This window comes from Corvus cornix, chromosome 3, assembly GCF_000738735.6.
Source record: "Corvus cornix cornix isolate S_Up_H32 chromosome 3, ASM73873v5, whole genome shotgun sequence".
Lineage (NCBI taxonomy): Eukaryota > Metazoa > Chordata > Aves > Passeriformes > Corvidae > Corvus > Corvus cornix.
In genome coordinates, this window is record NC_047056.1 from 81002129 (window position 1) to 81027347 (window position 25219).

Below are 25219 nucleotides of genomic sequence, written 5' to 3' on the forward strand. Positions count from 1 at the left end.
TCCCACATAGGAGTTAGAACCAAAGAAGGGTCCTGAAAAGTATCTGAAAAAGGATACAGGTCCATACTGGTATTGGTTGACACCTTCAGTGGATGGCCTGAAGCTTACCCCTGTCGTACTAGCACAGCTAAGGAGGTGGTGAAAGTTTTGCTTAATCATATAATACCAAGGTTTGGGGTTCCTTTGGGTATATCTTCAGACCACATTTTGTTGCAAATGGGATTCAAGAAGTTAGCCGGAATTTGGGAATTGCTTGGGATCTGCACACACCTTACAGACCCCAAGCCAGTGGTAAGGTGGAACTCATGAATGGGACCCTTAAGGCACAAATTAGCAAAGTTTGTCAAGAGACATCCATGACGTGGGTTCAGGCCTTGCCTGTAGCTTTACTGAGGATCCGCATACAACCAAGGCAGAGGGATAACATCAGTCCCTATGAAATATTGTATGGCAGGCCATAGCAAATTCCACATGTTCCAGGTGAAATTCACATGAGGGGGAAACTTGATTTGCAGAGATATCTAATGGCTTTAGGTTCTACTTTGCAGATAACACATCGTGTTATCCAGACCCATAGGACTGGACACCTCTGCACATCCCTTCCAGCCTGGAGACTGGGTCCGTGTTAAGTAGTGGGACAGTGATCCTCTACAGGCCAAGTGAAGAGGACCATTCCAGATTTTGCTGACCACCCTCACCACAGTCAAAGTTGCTGACAAAGGACCCTGGATTCACTAGTCCAGAGTTAAGAAGGCTTCTGCTCCTGAAACAACTGAGAAAACAGAGACTGATACAAATGAAGATGATGTAGTTTAAATGATTTTTTCCTGTGCTTATTATCTACACAGTCGTTAACCCTGGCTCAGGTTTGGAACTACGTTTTGTATATGATTCTAGTCCAAAGTATATCCAAAGACATCCATTTGGATACAAAACTAATAATTGACATGTAAACTGAAGTGAAAAGATCAACAAAATTTGTTTACAATTTGAGAATTAACTTAGATCTTACATTGGATAACATTCAAAGGTGATAGTATCTTCCACACCCTGGTTTCATGGTTACCAAACTGACCCTGAATTAAAGATTGTTTATGATTGTAATTATAATTCTTGTTTATAGATATATACTGCTGTTAGACACATATCATTAGTAGATATTTAGAATATTTGGAATAGAATCTCAACAAGATGGAGGCTTTGTCAAGCCTCTAAAGGGGGGGAAATGATGGCTTAGGTTTTAACTTTTATACTTTTCAAATTCTGTACTGCTTAATGTGTAACTCTGAAAGTTTCTTGTAGCCTGTTAATTTCTGCTCTCGTGCTAGGTAGACAAAACAAAGCCTCTCCAGGCCTGCTCTTCAAGGACACTTAGGCTGTCCTAGGCCCAAAAGTATAAACCAAAGAGCCGCTAAGGCGGGGGGGGGAGGAGGGAGTGGGTAAGCTGAGGGCAAAACTGAAGCTTTAACTGGAGAATTAACCCTGATACGCAAATGAACCAAACCTATAAAAGTGTGAAGAGCTCGTGACCTGTTGTCCATCTTGGGGGGTCCATCTTGGCAGCAGCCTCTGGCTCCCCAGGGGGTACCTTTGAAGGCCTTTCAAATAAATACCTACCTTTATTCCCTTACTCCTGTCTAGTCTCTGTTTCTAGGAGGCCTCTTAAGGCATCACAACCAAGGGACCCTCCTTGATTCATGTCTTCACACCTTGGAATCCAGAAACCAAAAGGATTAGTAGTTGCAAAAAAAATCTAAAAACTTGTAGTAGCCTTTGATTCTTTCAAACCCAAATTTTATGTAGGACTGAGCCACAAGATAAGAAGACATCACTAGAACTTATATAAAGGTGAGATGTGAAGGAAAAGTGTGTTTGAACTGCTGGCTTTTCTGGAGAATTGCTGTAACGGGCTCAAGCTGTTGCTAAGAATACAACAGGAATTTAAAGCCAACTCAAGGATCATATGACAACCTGAAATTCAAATTCATTAATGGAATAGTAGATGTTGTTTTAAAAAATTAACTTATCAAATGAAAAGATCTGCAAAAACATTCTCAGGTTACTGCAGTGTAAGTTCCTTTCCCAGATAAGTTCAATCTGGTTCACAGTAAATATGAATGTTAATCAGAACATTAAAACATATCTGCTTAAAAGATTTGGTTTTACTTTGTAATTGATCCATTTCATGAAATAAGAAAAAAGGGAGCAGGAGGAGGGATCTCTTACCAAGGAATTTGAAGGTAATTCTAACACAAAATCTGCATGGTTTTACATAATCTGCAGTGATGAATATCTTCCAGATAGTTCCTTTTTATTTTAATTGATTTTCCACATTCTATGATAAAAATGCCTTTGTGTGTTTTCAGGTCTTTTTTTTTATATTCTTCTATTTTAATGTGAATGTGCAGTAAATTTAAGTCCAAAAGGTGTTACATTTAGATGTGGGACATCAGCTTAGAGGCTGCCCAAGGTGGAAGTTCAGTCTGTGGCCTTGGCAACAGTTTTCTGCTGAGCTGAGAATGCAACATCCTGGCAAAGGTGGTTTCGGGTGCATAGGTAATTCCTTTATCAGGTAATTAAAGCCAATCTCTTGATGTGCTTTGCGTGATAGGACCTGAACTTAAACTGAACTTTAATTCCTGTTAGGAAGTTGTTGTGGTGCGAAGGTCCCTGGGAAATTGCATCCATACTGACCTAGGTTTTCCAGATGACCTGGTCCATTTCTGCTCTAAATCTTGCAAAATCTGTTTTTCAGTAAACTGATGAAATCTAGTTCTGGAGGTATGCTGGACATACACTATGAGAATATAATCCAGACTCATATTTGCACATTAATGGTGAATACTCTTTATCTGAAGCTCTCCCTACTGCTTTCTCATGGCTTCAGTTTGACATCTGAGAACAAAACATACAGGGAGACTTTTGTCCCCCTATTGTTATGTAGCTGATGACAGGTAAGCTTTCAGTGTAGCATATATTACTTTAGGGGAAAGCTTATATTTAAAGATTATGGCTCCTGAAAATTGAAATGAAAGATCTAAGTACCTGAGGAAATAACATGCCAAGCCCTGAAAAGGGAAGTAAGAGACTACCCAAATGCAGATATTTTTCGAGGAAGTACTGCATTACTATTCATCATTTGAAAGGAATAGTCCAGTACTTTTTCTTTCAACATGTACTTTTCTGGGCTTGCTATGTGTATTGGTTTAAAGGGTTTTCATAGAGGTATGTATGTAAAAAACCTGAGCTGTTGAAAGTTGTTCCTCTGGCCCAGACCATTAATATTCCTAATGGATGTGAACAAACTGATTATGGGGGAAGTTCTAACACTGCAGAACTTCTTGTTGATGGAGATGTTGTTCCTTTATACTTCTGGATGTTGTAGTCAATTCTTTACTAAGGGGGATAGATAGATGGATTTTATATAACTTGCAGCTCTAAGACAGCAAATATTCTTTTTAAGAAAATCTCTGATGCTTTTTGCCTGCAGTAGTTGAACATGATAGAAATAATAATCAATATTTATAAAATTTCTATGAACTGATCAATCTGAATGTTTAGCTTTAAGCAAGAGAGCAAAAACGTTGAAAACTTGAGTGATATGCTCAAAATCACAAACACAGTGGCAAAATCTGAAATCAAGACCTAATCAAGACCTAATGGGTTAACTGACTGTGCTGAGACCCCACTGATCCTCTCTCAGAGAGGAGAGATATAAAAGGTTTGCAAACATGGTGGATATTCAGAATGAGTTTTGAACCCAAGTTGCCAAGTTTGACATCTCAAAAAATGTCCGGGTTTGATCCTTCTGCCTTGCCGTGTGGAGAAAGAATGAACTGAATGAACAGACATTATTTTGGTGTAGGGTCTATCTGTTGCTCTGTTGGACTATAAATGGCAATTACTTTTTCTGTGATCTGTGTTTCAGTGCCCTACTGACAAGTGAAAGTGTGCAGAAGTAGTGAAGTTTATTGCAAGCACGAATGAGCAACTGCAGAGATTATTCATTGCACCCTGCCACAGCTCAAACACAGAATTAATTCAGTGCAGATGCTGAACAAATGATTTGAATTTTGTTGCAGAAGATCATACTAGTGACTGCTGACATGGGGAATAACCACCGTCTCTGTGGGACTGAACGTTACTTGAACAAAAATTCAGACTGATGTGTTTTGCCATTTTGGATCCTCTTCATTAGCAAGGTAGCTAGGCAAGAGGATCCCCTATGCCTGGGGCTGTGCCACAGTCACTTTGCTTGTATCCTCTAGCTATCAAAACTTGAAAGAGAAAAAAGAAAATGGCTTTTTTTCAGCATTATGTGCAATGCTATTTGTCCTAAAGAGCTTCACTGGTATTGATATACTGGCTTGAGATCTTCATCAAGACATATTGTAAGTTATTACCGTAATGTCCACAGGCTTTGAAATGCTCAAAGGATCTGTAAAGATAACATATTGACATCAAAGCTTCTTTCAAGCCCTGTTTCCAAAAGAATCAGATATAGTAGAAGAACATAATATGTTTGCCAAAAGCAGCAAAAAGTTTTTTGGAAATAAATCTTTTCCTTACATCCACACTTGAACAAATTAACCTGAAAAATTAATTTTAAAATGGTATCACAATGATAATTCCTATTGGACAAAGCTTATCAGAGGGAGAGAAATAGAAACTGGGAAAACAACTGGGAGAGAATCGGACTAGAAAACTTTCTCAGCATCTTCTGGATTAGACAAGTTCATTCTATAACATTCAAGGCAGAGCTGTGGTGAGAGGGAGAAAAATGGAGAAATCGTAGCTATGACAAATGTTCTCCTGATGGAGCCAGGGTTTTACTTGGTACAACCAAACCTGTTTCATCCCACAGATGGGGGCTGTGGAAAGCATCTCTCATGCTGGCAAAAGAAATTGCCTTCATGGTATGTCTCCCCTTTGTGTAGTGGCCTGTGAGATATCCTATGCCTCAGCCTACATCATGTGGAGGAATTACAATTAACAAAGCCTCTACTGAATTAGTGTAAATATATGCAACATGGAAACCAGGAAAGGAGTGTAATGGGAGAAACAAAATAGTTACAGATGTTAAGGGATATGAACGCTGAAAACAGTTAATTGAAAACTGAAAGGAGCTAATAATGAGAGAAGAAAGAATAAGTGAATTAAATGGAAACATCAGGGTAAAAAGAGAAAATATTTCAGAAGAAACCTACAGGTACAGATAAATATATCAAGAGGACACTTATTGCTTCTCATTAGAAGTGTGTTCTGGAGTACAACTATGAGCTACTTTTAATTCTTTCTAGGGCATTGAAAATTCTGTGGGGTGGACAGACATGGTGATTTCTTGTGGAAATGCTACCTAACGTTTATCCTGAACTGATTCAAAGCAAGCCATCCAAGCTTAAAGGAAAAGACTGCTCAACACTGGAATTTTTAAGTGGCCACGTGTATACTCATCTGATGGGAGGAGATAAGTGTGCCCTGTGCTTCTGGAGGATGCATGGCCAAGAGTAATCCTGAGTGTCATAGTAAGCAAACTTCTACTATGATTGCTATGGTGCTCTGGCATTTTAATAGCAACTAAAGGAGTAACCTGCTCAGGATCCACTCTTAGGAACAAAAATAGGCAAATACGCATCATGATAGGTTATTTTTCCCCCCATTTTATCAGCCTCTGGAGACTAAACTGCTGAAAGTGCTGTTGGTCAAACTGGCAGGCAAGGGGGCTAATGGCTTTCATCCATGGTAGCTGGTGGGATCCAAATGAGCAGATGATGATGGTGATGGTTTCCAGCTCTGTAAAGGAAAACTCCTGCTGATTTGGAAGTTCTCCTTGATGAACACCACATGTCTATACTGAACTTTCTCTTCTATTTATTTTAAATTTCCTATGAAAGTAATTTCTCTGTGAAGGGGTAAGGAAACGACGTGCTTAAAAAGAAAACCTAACTGCCGTGCTTAGAAGTATGTTTATTCAACTGTGAAGTTTACTGTTGAAATAGGGATTGACAGATGTTAGCCATATTTTATCAGTACTCTCATGAATGCCAGGACTAGAAATGCTCAGGAGAAGCTCATGCCATCAGCCCTCAGCTGAACATGTACTGAGAAGATTTATTCTTGCTTTCTTTTCATTGTGCTTATCCCAGACTTCTCACAGCAGGTCTTAATGAAAAATATTCCAAATTTCAGTGACAGTTTCAAGTAACTGACAGATGGAACAAAGCGCACCAAGAACTTGATTAAGGAAGGGGACACCTGAGATAGGATTTTGGAGAGAGGCAGGTGATTATCTCTGATACTGTGATCCTCATGACCTTCTGTCAGCTTGCAGCTGAAGCTGGACATGTTTACACTGTGTTGGCAACCTTGTCTTTGACTTTCTAAGCAGACAAAGTTTGACTTCTTCCCTGTTCAGAGCAACTTTCTTTGTGCTAATAGTAATTATGGAGCAAGCATTCCATGCCTAAAACCTAAGAGGATGCCAAACTTGAGCTTTTTTCTGTCTGCCTTTCTTGTAGGTGTGACTGCAGTACGTGATGGGAAAAGGGCACATCTCCCCCAGGATGGTCTCCTGCACAACATGCAGCAGCAATGGCCTTTGTCCTCAGGCTGCCACCATGTCCCTTTAATGCAGCAGTCCAGCTCATCCATTGTTCTGTCTGATTGTGAGATATTTTGTCTGATGAGGCTGAGAATTGCAAGGCAAACCCATTTCAGGACAGGAGAAAGCTTCCCCTCTGTTACTATGTCCCTTTGCCTATAAATAATTTGACATTCATTGTAGCATGTGAGCTGCAAAATGCTCTTTAATTTCACCAGATGGGGATTAGCTGAACAACCTACTAGCTCATGGCTTGCACAGTGCAGCTCCTGGTAAGGAAAGTATCCAGGAGTGGTTCTTAATAGAAGGGATTTTCCAGTTTTATATCTCTTCCTGACCTATCCCTGCCATCTTCACATGTACACACACACACACACACACACACACACACACACACACAGACATCTGATCAATACTCTTGATTAATACTTTGATTAAAATCTTGAGAAAAGTAGAAAGACTTAAAGATTCGTTCCAGATCAATGCTGTGTTTAGCTGCCTAATCTGTTCATATTCTTGTCACATAATGTTCTGCCTCTGATAAAGGAATAGACAACCCATCTGACTGATTAATGGGATGCAGTTGCACATAATGTTGTTATAAATTTTTACACTGAAGCGGTCACAAACAGCATAATATATGAACAAGTTTTTGTTAAAGGAATTTACAAATAACTTCTGCAAAAGTATATGAAAAAGTTATTTCATAACTTCACTAAGATTTATAGGCAGCAAATGCAGGTAAAATTCATTGAAATTGTGATTTATTGCAATTACTTTATTTGCTGTTGGATATATTTAGATGTGTATGCAGAGAGAATGTGGGATTTTATGAAAGAGGGAGAAATAATTCAGTGGGGTTTTTTTGTTTCTATACCAACAAAATCCATAGGCAAGCCTTGGAGGCAGGGAAAAAAGAGGAAAATAGCAGAACTTTTATGTTTTCCAGAAGTGCCTTGATGTATCAGTCCTGATTTACTGCACCTCATAAGAACTTAAAGGGAAGGTTGGAGATATTCTTTTCCTACTGGGGTGTGCTGAATGGAATTGCTGTGGAGTAGTGCTTCAGCAATATGCAGGAGAGTGATGTTCACCACAACTGGTTGAGAGATGCTGCTTCTGCTCCAGAGGTAAGGCTACATGCTTCTCCACCTCTTTGGGAATCTTCCTACTCTGGAACATTAGCTTTGATCCAGAATTTTTGAAAATCTGTTTAATAGCAGTGCAGGGAATGAGTTGCAGAGCCATTTATAACAGCCAAAATAATTCAGTCATGACCTCTTCGTGTTCTCATAAAGCTGTTTTTCCCTCGGCATCAGGAGATGAGTCAGCAGTAGTGATAACAAGAGTTAGAGAAATACTGGAAAAAACAAGTGTCCCAAGTACTTTGGCAGTGAAAAATTAAGCTTCAAAGTGATTTCTTCATGGAACATTTTTTCTCTCTCCAGGACACCAAATTGACTGACTATATTAAAGGAAGAAGAAAAAGAGGGAGAGGGAGAGAGAGAGAAAAAAAAAAACAGGACTTGGATGATATTTCTCAGTGTCTGCCAATATCTAACATGCTTTTGGAAAAGTTGCATAACACAACCTACCAAGAGAGCCCTGTTTGAATAGAGGTTAGTAATCCTTTCTATTTGGTGCTATGTTTGTGGTTTTTGCAGAACTGACCCACAGGGCCTCATTTTCTGACTGGTGTAACAGGCTGTATTGTTTCTTAAGCCTATAGGGATCAGGAAGTTGTCCTCTGAATGCATGCCTGACTAGAATTTGCCATCAGTTTACCAGCAGCTGGATTATTCTTCCTATAGGACACTTTGAGTGATGGAAAACTTTAAATGTTCTCTTTTGTGAAGGAGAGTCTTTGCCTCCAGTGTTCAAACATACAGGTAGAATGTCAGGGAACTTGCAATATGAAGTGTTATGCTTGAAATCATTTAAACAAGGACTGTTGCAAAGGTTATTTTCTGGTTTGCAGTGTCTTCAGTATAATTTCTTTAGATATTTTAATCTACTCTGCATGACAAATTAAAAGCAGTGTTGCACAAAGTTTTTCATTGCAGATTAGAGTTAACAATTTAAATTTTCCAATGAAGGAATATAACTTCTCATATTTAGCTACTTTTGTTTTCATGGCCTTTAGGTAATGGCTATGAAGAAAAAGACAAGGAAAATTTTTGTAAAGTAACTTTTTGGGCTTTCTTCATGACAATGAGAGACAAAACTGAGGAGGCATATTCCTATGTGTTAGGAAGTTTGTGTCCAGGAACCTCTCCAAGGCTGATAACAACACTGAAAACTACTGTCTGAGTCTGAAGCAGGAAATCTGCCTTCTGAATAACAGTTAAGCATGGGATAGAACATCATCTCTTTCCTGAGGTTTGGGGCCTACCTACCACTGAAAGCTACTGTTTTTACAGTTTCACTCGTGTGACGGACCCACCAGAGTCCCCTTGCACAGACATAGGTTGTGGTGCATGGTCATGCCACAGCTCTGACAAAAATCTTGTCAGGTCAGGTCTTTTGCTGGCTGGGCTATGCATGTTTGAACCTGGAAGACTGTGCATCCGGTTGCTTCTGAGCAGGTCCAGCAAAGGGCAACAAAGACAATTAAGGGACCGGAGCATCTCTCTTGCAAGGAAAGGCTGAGGGAGCTGGGCCTGTTCAGCCTCAAGAAGAAATGACTGAGAGGGGACCCCATCAATGTCTCTGAGTATCTGAAATGAGGGTGTCAGAGGATGTTTCCATGTCCTTCTCAGTGGTGCCAATCAATAGGACAAGAGGCAACAAGCAGACACTGAAACACAGGAAGTTCCACCTGGATATGAGGAAGAACAACTTTACTGTGTGGGTGACTGAGCTCTGGAACAGATTGCCCAGAGAGGTTGTGGAGTCTCCCTCACTGGAGATGACCCACTGTGGTCCCTTCCAACCTGACCCATTCAGTGATTCTGCAGTCTATCCTCTCAGGTCCCTCTGGTGCACAAGTTTCCTATGCTGGTTCTCTGTGTAGTTGGGATAAAGGAAGCTGTGTGGCACCTATTTGCAGAAATGTAACCATCCAGGGGATTTTTTTGGGATAAACAGAGGAAAGAAGGGATTTGGGCATTCTTGAAGGGAGGTGGCAGCTGAACTGAGGAGCTGAGACTGCCTCTGAGGGTGAAAAATGGACCATTTTTAACAGACTGTAGAAAATATTTGTTGCTGTGACTCTAAAATGTTTTTTATTGTAGCATGAATCCAATGAATCTAAAAGGAGATAAGTGTTTCATGACGCATTCACTGAGAACTTTGCCCTCGATATTTGCTATGTAAAACTGGTAAGTGAAAAAAAAAGGGACAATTGCTGTTTTGTTTTATTGTTCTGACTGGCACAGGACAGTGCATAAGGCTTGAGAATCTGACTGTAAACCAACAAAATCTTTGCTTTTACCCACTCTCCTCATAGTCATGAGGATGTCTGTAAAATTGGCTGGGATTTGGATGAAACCTGCTGAGAGGGGTATAACATTCCAGATTTATTCAACCTAGAGCTGTGAGAAATATTCACCACAAAACCTAAAACTTTTCAAGGGAGCTTAGGCTGAATATCAAATGCAGGAAGGGATTTACTGTTGGGTGAGATTCATGTAAAACTCTACTTTTGACATACTTTTGGCCTGAAACCTGACAATGCTCAGATGTTTTGACTGAAGTTACTTTGAGGCTACAAAGCCAAAAGTTAAAGAAAACTCAGAAACTGCAAAGGTGGCATGAAGGGTTCAAACTTAACCCCAATACTGCTTCAGATTTCATGCTGGATTGAGCTAGGTACTGCTTAGCCTTTCTGCTTACCAGTAAACCACAGGCATATTATTAAGGCATTGCAATCTATTGCAAACATGAACACAGAATAGAATATTGTGGAGCCTGAAAATAATCAAATCAGTTTTGTATTCTCAGAAAAAAAGTCATGAGCTGTGAGGATAGGAGTGTTACTGTTGATTTCCCCAAAGATTTGCTCACGGGCATGGTTTAGAATCCCTGCTGAGATGGAGCTTTGCTGGATATTTAATACAAGTTGGTAATTGCTTGGTGTTGTCTTAACACTGTCCAGCCATCTCAACCTTTGATGATGAACAGCAACTTGGAGATAATCTTGTGAAGTGTATTTTTGTCCCCTATTTGAAAAGTATATTCTTTTTTCTCTTCTCGTATTGCATTAGGAATGACTACAGAAAATCAACACACAGCAACAAGTAGGAATAAAAGCAGGATTTGCTTAGTTATTTTGCCCAGACTGAATTTAGGGGAAAACCTCTATCAGATGGAGAAGAGGCTGTGTCACATTTGCAAATGAGAATATTCTTGGGAGAAGAAAGCTTTTCTCCATAAAATGTTACTGCAGAGGATCAGACAAACATTCCCTGCTCTCTGAATAGTCCAAGTTCTGAGAGCTGTAGTTCCAACAGGCTCTAGGAAAGTCGTGAACATGTATGTGAATTCTCTCACATGAGTAAAAGCAAAGGAACTTTGACATGCCGAATCCCAACATTTTTTTCAGCGAGGAATTTTCTGTCTGGAGACAAAGAACATCTTATTCCCTCCCCTGCTGACTCTTGCTGCTTATATTGCCTCCCTAATTGGAAGTTGCTGTATGGATGTGCAAAAAAGGATATGCTTTGAGCATACCTCAAGGGTGAGCTGTCTAACCAAGGAAGCAATTTCAGCCTGTCTGTTGTGAAAAGAGCCTGGCGCTACAGAACACCTATTTCATTGCTCAGCAGGGCAAAATGCTGCACAGAGAAAAGACTCTGACAGCTAAAACTGCAATACATTAATATTCATATTTTCTGTGTGCAGCATTTTGTAGTCTGGTATGGAATTATTTGCCTTTAAATTGGATAGCTGAAGTTCCAGCACTCTGCTTTTGTCACTGCTTCAGATAGAACCGTAATTGAATCAATGAGGAAAGAAGACATAAAATTCCAGACTAAATCCATTGCTTGCTGCAGAGTGGGCTGTTTTCAAATGGTTTCCATCATACACCTTGCACTTGGGACTCACAGGTGCACAAAGAGAATTAGCAGCTTCCAGAGACAAGGCTGGCAGTCTTAGCAGTGCTCTCTGCAGGGGAACAGTGTGGTTTGTCCAAAAACTTACCCACCCAGTGTAGGTGGCACCTTCAACATAAGTGGTTGTGTTAAATCCTGAATGTCATGGTGCTCCCAGAACAGTATGTCTAAACTAAGAAATTTCTAAGTCTGTCTCACTGCCCAGAATGCCACATTACTATCACAAAAGAGGCATGGCTTCAATAAGTATCATGGTCTTCATTCAGCAAGTTTTAATGTTAGAAACATCCCAGCTAAAGCCAGTGAAGGTATTCAAGTGTTTAAAATTACCGATATGCATATTTATTATGTAGCGTTTTGGAAAGGTAGAAGTATAACTGAGCAAGCTCCAGATACTCCGTTTTCTTGCTGACATTGTTTGAAAGTTGAGAGTAATATTTGTCATCAAAGACAAACAAATGGAGGATGACTCAGTCTCACCCTTGCTCAGAGGGGAAGAATCCAAAGGGAATTGGACTTTCCTGTTTAGAGAATCCACACAAAGTGAGGGGAATTCATGTTTTTCTGAAACTGTGAAATGCAATCCTATTAAAAACTGTTTTTCTTCAGCTATTATTATTTGTCTGAGGTTTCTAGGTCAAACACTGCTGAATTTTCTCTCACAGAGAAAATCTGAGGGAAAGGCTTGATATGATGTTAAACTTCTGCTTCTTGAGGAAACACACAATGATTCTAGTCTCATATATGTTCTTTCTCAGATCACTGAAAAGTACTTTTCATATAGTGGCAGCACCTCAAGCACAACTTTCTGCTACTTAAGCCAAGAGCAAAAGACAGGTCCCTTGTAAAGTCAGTGAATTCAGTGCAGATAAAACAACTTTTGTACTAGTCCCACTTCCTCCTATCAAAACCACTGATGTAATAATGACAGCTTATTTTTCTTATGCTCTTGGTGTCTTAGTTTTTTTTAGGGAGAGTGAAATATGTGGAAAAGCAATATACTGAGCAAAATGAATAAAGAAAAATGGAAGATCACATAAAATAGTTATCTGGGTAAGTAAATGCTAGTTGAAAGGTTCAAGTACTGAGTTCCTCAGAGCATCTAAGAAATAGCCTTCATTATTTTTTATTAACTCACCTTCACTGGTTAAACCCTGCTCATTTTGTTCAATAAATACATGAATGAAGCTTGATGGATGATGCCAAATTAGCCATAAAGAACATCATAAGTAGCAAAGGGCCATTAATCCACAGCTTGAACTTCACTTTCAGCATGGTGAGTAGGAGAAATTAGCTGCAATTAATATCACAGATCTTGATATCATTGTCAAATAACTATTAGAAGGTGAATATCTCATGATACTGAAACACCACCTTTGCTAAGATATGTCAGCACTGAGCCTCTCCTGTGTTAATCACTGAGTTTCCCTGAGCAGAGAAAAAAATGTCACTGCTAGTTCTCAAGTACAAGATTTGCCATGGGGCTTCACCAGGAGGGAAAAGTAGCTGATTTGAGGAACTAAATACTGAAGGGATTGAAACAAATGTGGGGATGATCCTCATGAACTTCTGACCACCAAGGGAGAGTGAAGGAGGGCAATGCTTTAAAAGAAAACTTTTGAGTCACATTTTCTGGACTGCACAGCTGCACACATTTTGTGGAAGGATGAGATTTTGCTGCAGGAAACTTCAGTGTGAAACAAGTCCTAATCAGGGGGCTGGCAAGATAAGTACAGTTCCCACTTCAGTCATGTAAACCCTCATGGTAGGTTCCTATTTTCAGTGAAAAGCTGGGTCTGATACTTTCATCATAAGCAGCATGTAGGGGTATTCAAAGAAAAGTTAAGCATTGCAATATTCAAACTGAATCTAAGAAAACATGCTTCAGTTAAATAACTTATTTGAAATATATTGGACTCTTCTTTGTGATTTTCCTCAGGGCAGTATTAGTGCAATAACAAAACAGATGAGGCTGAATGCTCGATTTAAAAAGTTTGGGCCTTCAAGGGCTGATTTACTGTCCAGTGAGGCTCTGCAGGCTGGTCTTCCCAGGCACAGCAGCTCCAAGGTTTGGAATGCTGAGGAAAGAGCCTTGGAGTGCAAAGCAGTCCAACTGCAGCCCAACGTAAGGTCACAACCAGGAACATATGAGATGAATAAATCTTTATTGGGCAGGACTGCAAAACATTAGGTAATGGGGCCAGTGACAAAAAAAGAACTTTTTCTGAATCGTGCTCTAAAATGTGCACAAGAACAGTTCAGGCCTCTAGCAAGGGGCAAAGCTCATGTTTCTGGTGCTGATAGGAAAAAAAAACCAAACAAAAAACCTAGCAAGGGGTTTTTCTTCTGCTTGTGTAAGTGCATGCATTATACACATCTACAGCGTTTCAGTCCACAAGAGCTCATGATATTTTGCATAGTTCAGACTGGATGCAAGTGCTGACACAATCCTTTGTACTTCTTTTCCAGCTTCCATTACCATGTCTGTCTTCTGCCTTTTTCACACCTTTTTTCTCACCTACAGATGGAAAAATCAAACTGATAAAAAGCCAGAAAAACAAAAACCCCCAACCTAACACTTCTGGGGAAGTGTTTCAGTGCTTGTTTTGCCCTGAACTGTGGTTGATAGTTAAAATATCCCTTCTCCCTCTCCCTATGGGAAATAAAGTTCTGAGAACTCTTTGCTCACAATGAATGAAACACTTAGTTGTGAATCATGTTGGAATTAATTTTGCTGTTGAGTTGGTTTGTGCCCAAGAGAGATGATTGCACAGTTTGAGGGGCTTGCTTCTCCATCTATTGAGGTCAGATACCCAAGAGCTTGTGGGCTAGAAGTGTGTGTTCCTTCTGGAATTCATTTATTGATACATACACCATGAGCTATTTCCTCAGAAAAAGGACCTACCTCCTGTAAGGGAGGAGAGTTGCTAAGAGGTGGTGAGACTTTGAAGAGAAGTCAAGGATGTCAGAAGGAATAAATCCTGCAAAGTGGATCCAGGCCTTAGGTCCCCAGTTGATCCATTTTAATGCTCTGTGCTGTGACTGCTGCTCTGTCCCGGATAACTCATCCAGAAAAACTGTAACTGTAGCTAGAGTATTGCAAGTATTGGACAGGTTTCACATGTTACAAACCACAAAAATTAATTTAGTGCACACAAAATGAATGGGATTCAAGTCTGGCTGATGGGATGGATACCCCTGGATGGGGATTTCTGTCTTCCACTTAGTTGTCAAACTTGAATGACATTTTACACAAAAAGCTCTGACTGTGAAAATGTTTCTGTGCCAAGAAGTAAATTTAGTACTGTTTGACTTCTATATAGCAGCAATTCAGGATATCTGAATGACATTAATGTTTGGAAATTTGGGTGCTGAGGAAAGGATTTTGTACTGTAATGATATTAATCCTAGATGATAAAATATGAGCTCATGTACATAACCTGAAAACTGAGAGTTTGTTGCGATCTGTTCTACCTATTTTACTATGCACTATTGCCACATAAACTTCTGGGCTTGGATCAAACTGAACCGAACCTCCCACTTAATCTGACTTGTACACCTTTATTCAGGCAGTCTCACTTTTATTTTTCTATAGCAAATTATGACTGACAAGAATGTCCACATACACATCTGAACTTAAAGTAGACTTAACCTTAAAGTAAGCCAAGGACTATCTAGATGAGCTGGGGAACATCCTTCAGGGCAAAAAGAGGAGACCCATATGCAGCAGGCTGGTTCTATAAATGCTTGCTTTTGAAATGATGGAATACAATGAAATGCTTGTCTCTAACTGGATGCCTAAGCTCTTCTCCACCACTAACATTTTGCCCACTATTCCTTGTACTCTTAATTAACCATTTGGACAGCTTCTGTAGCTCCCCTGCACAATACTGTTAGTCTCTGGAATATTTTATTTTAGCTTGGCCAAGATTAACTCAGCTTTCTGTGAAGTTAGCTGCCGTTCAAGGAACAATCATGCATGTGTGTGTGATACGTCTCTTTTCTGTGCAAGATGACCTTGAATACCTTCACTGGCAATATTCGTGGGAAGCAGCAGCAAGCTCATGTCATGTAGCAACATATCAGTTAGTGGATTCATCCTGCTTTCTCTGCACATTGGATGGGTGTGTAGTGTTCTCCTCTGGCATGTAGTTTGCACATTAAAATCTCTTGGGAGTAAGATAGTGAAGTCCTCAGGAGGAGGGAACATGCAAGAGAGATGCTGGATTTCATAACCTGGTCAATGCATTACTTCAGCTGAAATCTGGAAGACCAACCCTTTATTCCCAGGCATGAGAAATGAGCTTATAAAAGGCACTGAAGGCTCCCAGGGCAGGCTGGAGGAATAAGTGAGAGAGCTGTCTGCCTCTTGGCATGATGCAGTGCATGCAGATGAGAGCAGGGGAAAGACAAACTTATGGCAAAGAGCCTGCTTTCCTACTAGGTACTTCCAGTGAACTTCTGCTCTGTGGATCACTACAGATACAAGAAATACTGCACGTCTCTCCATAGCCCAGATTCACTCACCACAGGCAAAATACTCAAAATTTTAATATTTAGGAGACTTTAAACAGGCAGGTCCTGCAACCTTTTAAGTGAAAACTATAATTGAAGGTTGGAAGCTAAACCCATCATTGATTAACACACCATCCCCTTTTGATAGCTAATACCAAAATGAGCAGGACAGCACATCATCTGTATAGGGGCTGGGAGGCCAAGAAAATTTACCAGGAAACCCCTACAGGAGCTTTGTGACAACAGAATTCCCAAAGAGAGAGCTATGAAGGTGGTTGCAGAGAGATCAGATTAAAACTGAAACAGCACAATTTAAATACTTCTATTCATGTTTTACTACAGTGTGTTTCATCAGTAAAATGTGAATGCAAGCTAGAGATTTAGGAGTACAGAGGTAGAGTTTTTTGAAACTGGTTTGGAAAGTTTAAAAAGCAAAGTTATTTTCTATTTAAATAAGCCTATTTTATTTCTTTATATAAAAATATGTTCCCCCTGCATTTACAGCAAATCAAAGAATTACTCATCTGCATAAATCCTAACAAAGAGTACCCAGTGTCTTAGAATTTCCCTCCTTATTTTAGAAGAAAGCACAGCCCTGCATTCCTACCTCCAGGCAGTGTGGCATGGATCACAGGATTGTTAGGGTTGGAAGCAACCTCTGGAGACCATCCAGTCCCACTCCCCTGCAAAGGCAGGGTCACCTAGAGCAGGTTGCACAGGAACCTGTCCAGGTGGATTTGGAATTTGCCACAGAGGAGATCCACGACCTCCCTGGGCAGCCTGCTCCAGGGTTCTGCCACTCTCAACATAAATAAGTTCTTCCTCATGTTGAGGTGGAACTGCTTGTGTTTTATTTTATGGCCATTGCTCCTCATCCTGTCACTGGGCACCATTGAAAAGAATCTGACACCATCCTCTTGGCACTCACCTATGAGATATTTATGTTTTGATGAGATCACCTCTCAGTCTTCTCTAGACTAAACAGGCCCAGCTCCTACAGTCTCTCCTCATAAGAAAAGGATACTCTTCCTCATGAAGATACATGATCCATTTCTCCTGCCACCTTCCCTAATGCCTGATTTGCTTTGTGAAAAAATTCTGACTCATATTCAGTACGAGAGAAAACTTAAAGATAAAAGTTGATACATGTGGCTAAATCTTCTGCATTGCAAGGTAGATGAGAGGAAAGAGTAGGGAGCTAATGTGCCGTGCTCTGGGTGTTCACATCCTTGCTGATTTTCTAGGGAGTGATAAAACTTTTAATGCTCTCTTGGGCTCTGCTTTTTGAAGTTTACCCATATTCCTGAGCTTGCTCATTTTATTCTACTTGACAGAAGTATCTGTGGTATTACTTCAGTTGTCAGGCTAAAATCTCTAAAACAGGTGAGTAGAGGACTGACAGGATTTGCACCTTTGCATCTTGCTGATGTAATAAAGGCAAAATCCCTGTTTAGTCCTGTTGCAGGTGTATGTCAGCTGTACAGTGTTCAAATTGTTTCTATGTCTTGGGATAGTTGCTCTTTGAAACAATCTGATCTTCATAAAGCATGTTTAAGAGGGGCTGCTCTTCCCCAGGCATTTGTTCCGACCTCTACAATGCTGCTCACAGCTGCCTCAGTTTTGCTGGTGCCGCTGTGCGTAGGGTTGGGACAGAAATGGGGTTGGGGATGGAAGGAATGGCTAATGAAATGGAAGGCAGTGAGGGTAGGAATGAGTGGCTGTAGGGAGTCTCCTGTAAGTGGAACTCCTAGTGAAAAATGCTTGTGGACAGTGGCATTTGTTTTGTTGAGCATGGCACTTATTAATTTGAATCCTTCTACTCAGGTTAGGAAAACGAGAGGTCTGTGGAATATGGGTAGTTAGGCGGTGGGAAGGAAATGATTTAGGCAGCTTGGTTCTGCAATGGTTCTGTTACTTGACCTTCAACATATCTGTGAATGAAAGGTTTCCAAGAAAGTTATACAGCATCCCTGTTAAAAGGAAGTTAAAATGTCTGCTGGTAGAGGTCAGCATTGGCCCTGGTATGTTGTCCTCTATCAGCTGCATGCTGGTTTTAGTCCTGTTGCAAATACTACCTGTGGAAACAGAGTCTGAATGATGCAGTGTAAACTGGTCCTTGCAAGCCTTAATCTGGATGGTCTTACATGTTTTCAGTCAGTTTACTAGACTGTAAGACACAAAATTATTACGTTTAACAATAATGTTCACTTGAACTGCAAGGCTCTATAATATTCTCATCTGCCAATGTTTTAATTACAGGGTAGCATTCACTAAGGGAAACTAAAATTAGAAGTGGATGAATGGATTTTGATATGAAGGGGAAGATTTGCTTTCTTTTTTTTTAATTTTGCTTTTTCCTTTTCCCAAGGAAATTACATTCTTGGGAGAACTGCAAAACCAGAAAGACCAAAATGGCCTCTCCTGAGCCATAGGGCGGAGAAGGCTTTGCAAACCAAAGGTCAGATGCAAAGAGACATCTATTTATATATGGCAAAACATAACAATAAAATAGAGAGAAGGTTGATGTACAAGCGGAGAAGGGATTCAGGAGACAGAGGCAAGGAGAGAAAGGAAACTGTGATTTGTAGTTCTGTCAGTGGTGAGTGAATGAATAATTGTGCAAAGTAGATCAAGAACAGAAGAAAACTGCAGCGGTGGAAGGGTTGGGTCATGCAATACAGGGAAGGGTCTCTCAGTCTGTAGCTGATGGGATTGGGGAATGACAGTGTTCCCATAGAGCTGGGTTTGTCAGGGAGGTCCCATCATGCCGGAGTCTTCAACTGCTGCTTCTGAGAGCTCTTCCTAAGTGATCACCGAGTCTCACGTTAGGTTATGGGGTGAGAGCTGTAGCTCCCAAACCACAGGCACATAAAGAGCTGTGAGGGAAGGGAGGCCTGAGTAATCGTGAGTACATCAAGATGGGGACTCAACATTGTTACAGAGTACACCTCCAAAATGGGAAGAAGAATGTTTCTTGTGCACAGCTCATAAGTAATCTCTGGTCTCTGTCTTTTTGGCTGATTAATCTTGCAGTAATGCTTCATATTTTTTTTCTTTTTTTCTAGATATATATGGCTGCCCTGAGAAAGGTTATTCAATACAAGACAGTATGGTATCGACATGAAGTGCATCTGTGAAGTGAACTGTTGAATTACTACAGCTATTCATCAGAAACCGTGGGATTCTGCTGATGACAAAATCCGCTCCCAAGACAGTTTTCCAAGAGCAGTTTTTCTCTGCAGACTCTCATCAAGTCTATGTAGCAGCACCAGGAGCCAGTGGGAGTTTTGTGTGTATGTGTGTGTAATGTGAACTTGGACACCATGTTCATAACAGTTTTTGTCACTTGAAGATGACAAAAGTTCAAAATACTGCTTTTGTTTGGCATCCCTCAAGTAGGTTAACACAACAATTTATGTGTACAATATGCCACCTTCATCCAGACATTTGATATCTCACCATGTTTAAATGAAGACAGAGGCATGAATCCAGTCCCCAGAGCTATCCTGTCCCCCAGACTGAGGGAAACTGACCTTATGCAGAATATTCAGCCTGAAAATCAACCTGACATGTGACTTTGGGGTTTGAGGAGTTAACGGCATTAGCTCTTATACTTAGTATTTTAAATTTAGGCATGCACAGCACTCTACAAAAACAAATAAAGACAAATGTGAGAGAAGCAAATAGTTCATACCCTGGAAAGTTTACCTTTTCAGTTTCACAGAACTATTGAATTAATTTCTGCATAAATCGGAGAGCTCACTGAAGAGGTGGGCTGCAGAGAACCAAATGGAACTAACCATGACCAGAAAAGCATGAAAGAAAAGGTAGATAAAGTTAGATAATGTAATTACACTAGAAATCAATGCAAATCCCTAGGTGTATATGCAGTTTGGTGTTTATGTTTGTCTACTTTTATAAATTCTAAGAGACAGTGATATTAAAAAAGGTCACCAGAAGAAAGGAAACTGCGAGAATTGCCTGGTAATCTCAGAAAGTATATGGTGGCAGAAAGGTAAAGGGCACACAGAATTATAGTAAGGAAATTTTAGGGGAAATCAGAAGAATACATGAACTAAGAGAAAAAAACCGTTGCGGTTATATAAGTGTCAAAAGTAAGAAAAGACCTATGTTTGATGGAAGTGGTAGAAGCTGCTTACGACAGAAAAAGTCCATTTGGATACCAGACAGCCACAGCTTGTGATTTATGCAAACTTGGAAGGAATACAGAAACTTAGCCCAAATACAGTAGCTGTCGTAAGAGATGCACAGCTCTGGGAAGACAGAAAAACTTAAATATAAACGAACTGAAATGAGGTTAAACGCTGGCATAATTGTGACAGCAATTCTGTCTGCGGTTTTACTTGAAAGCAGCGCCCGCAGTCAGAAGCTCAGATTGCCGACCCGTGATACGTCTCATGTGATTCATACATGTGATGTGTGGTGTAGTAGTCAACATACGCAGAACAAGGGTACCTGCAGCTCTACCCCGAAAATTTCTCAGAAAATCTGGGTGGACGAATGTCTGCTAGTTATGGTTAGCGTCTAACTTCCAGTCCCAATTTTTTTTAAAATTACTAATAGCATTCCCAAATAAATTGTTTTCAGCTGAAACTTTTTCCACTGAATGGTCATTTTGGCAGATGCTTTAAATTAAGTCCATGAGTCTCCTTAAGAATTTTTCAGTAATTGAGAAGAGAAACACCTTTTCTTTTATGATCTGCTAAGACCATGTCAGCTTTAGAGGCAGAACGACACACACTCACTGAAACTTGCAAGTGAATTGAATCTTAGGCAGTCAACTCATTAAAGCTGTTGACTAATACCTGCAGTGCAGTAATACTCTGAGACTCCTGTGGATTTTCATTCAGTGGGATTTGCTGATTCTCAAAGAAACCCCTGGATTTGGTATGTTTTCCTTTACAAAAATGTCAGTGACAAAATCCTATCTTATAACTGAGAGATCTTTATTCTATAATTTAAGCTAGTGCAGAGCTTAAGGTTAAAAAAATAAATTTTCAATATTTTACTGCACTATTGTACCAGCTTCTTTTTCTGACTCTTTATACAAATTATAATTAAAAACTCCCAACCAAAAAAAAACTTCAAAAAATCCTCACAAATAAACCTGAAAATAAGAAACAAGGAAATATAAAGGATAAAGAACTGCTATGATTTTTGTTAACACTATTTTTGTGACCTTGTGAGATTATCCTTATATTCACCCTTTCTGTAACACCTGTGTCCATGAAAGGGAAAGCAAAAACTTCATGTCCGTTAGCCTGACTTGAGTAGTTTGAGACTATTAGGAAAAAGAGTGAAAGCTATTACTGTGAAAGATAAAAAATGCAACCTATCTTTCAAAGGAAGACTGTGCCAAGCTAATCTGATATCTGGATGGGATAACCTCCTGTCAAAAGTATATGCTAGTTATTGAAGGTTTGCCATTAACAGTGCAAAGAGCTTTATCATCAATAGCTTCGACACATTGTAAAGGATTTGGTTAACCCCAAGTCTGTGAGTGGGAAGGCCTTGTCTCTGTGAAGAGCAGAGGGGGAAGCAGAGAGATTTCAGCAATGACAGTGTTGTCATGAGGAGCAATGGTGCTCACTTGCTGTGAGTAACTTCACGTTTCTGAGTGTCAGAGAGCTAAAATTCAAGAACATCTCTGTCTTGGAGGCAAATGACTTAGTTGTGAAGATGGAGCTTGATAAATGTTTGGAACCATATGGCATGGTCAGCTGCAGTCGCAGGCAGCTGAGTCCAGGGGAATCCTTTCCACTCTTGTGTTTCTGTACACTGGTTATTGCCATGTGAAATGTCGCTGTCCTGTGGGTGTACATGTATGTGCTGATAAGTGAAGATGGTAAAGCCAACTATGCTTCTGATTGTTTCAGAAAATGCCTTTGATTATTACAGGAGCCATATACTGTCCCATTTCCTAGGACTAACTACAAAAAAGGAAGAAATGGGGTTTTGAAAGCATCTTGTGTTGCACTATCTCCATGTTGGAATGTTGGAATGTTGGAATCTGAAAAACAATTCATGTTTATAGAAACTTTTATTTCAGTTTATTAGCTTTTAATCTAGGATAAATGGGATTTTTTTTTTCCCATCTTACTTTGTTTAAAATGGCTACAGGGTGCATAGTTTGCATGAGGAACCTTTAAAGCATTCCTGTTCTTTTTCTTTTCCTTTATTTGTAAGTGGTCTCCTCACAAATCTGAGAAAACCAAAGGAGTGAAAACCATGCTCGCCCCTATGGATGTGAAGCTCCAACATCCTGAAAGCTGTTTGGCTTTAGATTCCTCAGCTGAATCCTTTCTATGTCTTGGCTCATGCAAGCCTGTTCCTATGCACACCCCTTGGTAACCTGGCTTGCCTGTGCTCCTCTAGAGCTCTGCCCACACACAGTGACAAATATTACAAATGGATCTTTCCTATACCAGTTCATTATTATACTTTCAGGTGCTCAGTCTGCAGTGTTTCCAGGATACAGTAAAATATGTGCAGTTTGACTTCCAGAAATCTTTTGATCTCTGAAGACAGTCTTAACATGCAGTAGATGTGAAGTGCTTTATGCCACTCAGAGAGAAGTGTACTCTATGAAGGAATCAGCCTTTTTCATTGCAGTTGCAGGCTCTGCTTACACTGGAAATTCCACAGTGCCAGAAGAGAGTCCCAGGCACTAACTCCATTGTCTACACTGTTAAATTGTTTGAGCAGTCCTTGGAATGGTTTGCCCCCGGGCAGTCAGCTCAGGCCTCTTCCAAACATTTCCTGGGCATATTTTGAGAATTAGCACGGGCCAGGCACCATGCCCAACATGTAGTTTGGATGTGGGCACCCTTTTTTGGATGATAATAGACTTCACTAGTGCCAGATGGCCTCAGAGCCAGAGAGAATAAACACAGCCTGATTGCATATGCCATGTGCTCATGCAGAGGACCTCTTGTGCTGTAAAATGATAGCTGGACTTGTGTGTACGTGCGCATCTCCATGTGAAGAAGCTGTAACCTGAAAGACTGGATTTTACAAAGGGCAGCCTCAGACTGGGACTTTGTGGCATCCAGGAAGACAGAGTGGGCATTATGCAATGCTTGTATTGCTGAAAACATCACAGGCTCAGATCAAATGCTGGGACCGTATGTTCGATGCACCATCTCAAATGGACACTAATTATAAATTGGCTTTAATGTCTCCTGGGCACCCTCTGGCCTTAGGACATGTTTATGTCTCTTTGCTGTTCAGACTGCCTGAAATAATACAGGATCTGTGTTACAACCCACCAGATGAGTGTTTTTAGCATACAAATTAGAAGGTGTGTGTTTTAGGATGTGGTGTGTTCAAACATGCAGCATCTACTAGGATGCTGTTACAAGGCTGTGTTGTTGGGAGAGAGCCAAAACAAATGTACCCTTGACTGTTATGAGCTGAGAGCTGCTCCTGTGATGTTCAGGCACTGCCCAGCAGAGTGCCTGTTGAAGTGGTCCAAACCAGAGGTGAGAAGTGGCTTCACAGGGAGACTGATCAGGGGTCCAGTGTGTGGTTCCCACACTGTCCCTCTCTTACTGAGAAGTACAACCATGCCCCTTGGTGCTGGGTTCTTGGACACAAGACCCTAACCTCTTGAAAAAGCCTTGCAGGTTTTAGGTTGTCTGGGAAACCTCTGAGCTAAATTACTTTCTTTCATGCAGAGCAAACTCTGATAGCAGAATGGGAGATTTCTGCACTGGATTGCTTTGTTATGTATGATTACTAGGGGTTCAAGTAATAAAAATTATTAAGTGCTGAAGAGTCTAAATCTGCTGAAAAACACAGGGGTGTCTGGACCTGTGTCTGCTGAGTTATAACTGTCCCAGTTCCACTGGAGAGTACCAATAAACTCTGCTGAGATTTGCTTTATCCCCATAGTCTTTAAGTTATACAGTAGAACATATATGTAGGCTTTTAAGTTCAAACTCTTCTACCAGTTTGAAACTTTGGGATTAAATATAAAGTTATTTCTCCTTCTATTTTTTGGTTTCAAAATCACAAACTGTGTGGAAGAACAAAACTTGCTACAGTAAGTTCACATTAAATAAAGAACACTACAGGAAAACCTTCTCATTAAGGAAAATTAAGAGGATAAAACCTGTTCTGGATGTGAAAAAATATGTTAATGATTATTATAATTAGCATTAATTAGTCTTATTAGACTTTTTTAATCACTAGTTTTGGAGAATATGGAATATTCAGGGATTGGCATGCAAACAGTGACTGAGCACAGAGAGTAGGTGTTCGAGAGAAGCTTTTCGTGATTAGGATCTGCTGAAGTGCGTTACAGTATTGTGCATGGAGCATCTTGTTTCAACATTGAAGATGTCACTGGAAATGGGCAAATCCTTTGCTGTTACAGTTTTTTGTCTTTTTTTTTTTTTGGTTCATCTCATTATGTTATCTGAGAGCTGATTTATGAGGCAGACATCTCATCTTAGTGGGGGAAGGGCAGGTGCCTGGAGACAGTATCTTTTTCAGTATCTTCTTTATCCAGTGCTGCTGCAAAGGTGTTGAAACTGAGAGATGACAAGGCCAACCAGTGTCTGCAGGACAGATTTGGACAAAGAGAAAAACATAGTTAATCATTATGTCAGGAGATGAATTAATAATATAAGATAAATTTTCAGTACTTTTGGTGGGGGGAAAGGCGATGGGCAGTGTGTGTTATCTGTCAGCAAGAAAATAAAATCGATAACCTTCCTGATAACAGAAGTAGTCTTTTGGGTTTTTTCCCCCAACTTTTCCATGTGGCTCATCAGTATTCACCTTATTCTTGCTTCATGGAGTGGGATTGTGGAGAGCAAAGTCTGAAGTTCAAAGAAAGGAAGATCTTTGTCACTGAAGCAGAGTAGGCCTGGCTACCTTGAGAAGAAACTGGATTTTCAGTTCAGAAACAGTTTCACAGTCCTGGAGACACCAGAATGAAATATTGCTGTCTTCACCTGTATTTATTTGGCTGAAGGAGGTTTACATGGTTTCAAGACAACGGTATAACAGAGGGAGACGTACA

The 25219-nt window shown here is 40.2% G+C and overlaps 1 long non-coding RNA gene across 1 annotated transcript; it reads left to right on the forward strand.

Moving 5' to 3' along the window:
* Positions 1–1627: 1627 nt before the first annotated feature.
* LOC104692721 lies at positions 1628–24911 on the forward strand. Its single transcript, XR_002045448.3, has 4 exons — positions 1628–7731; positions 8050–8220; positions 9835–9921; positions 19236–24911. It is a non-coding gene; the product is annotated as an uncharacterized LOC104692721 (long non-coding RNA).
* Positions 24912–25219: the final 308 nt, after the last annotated feature.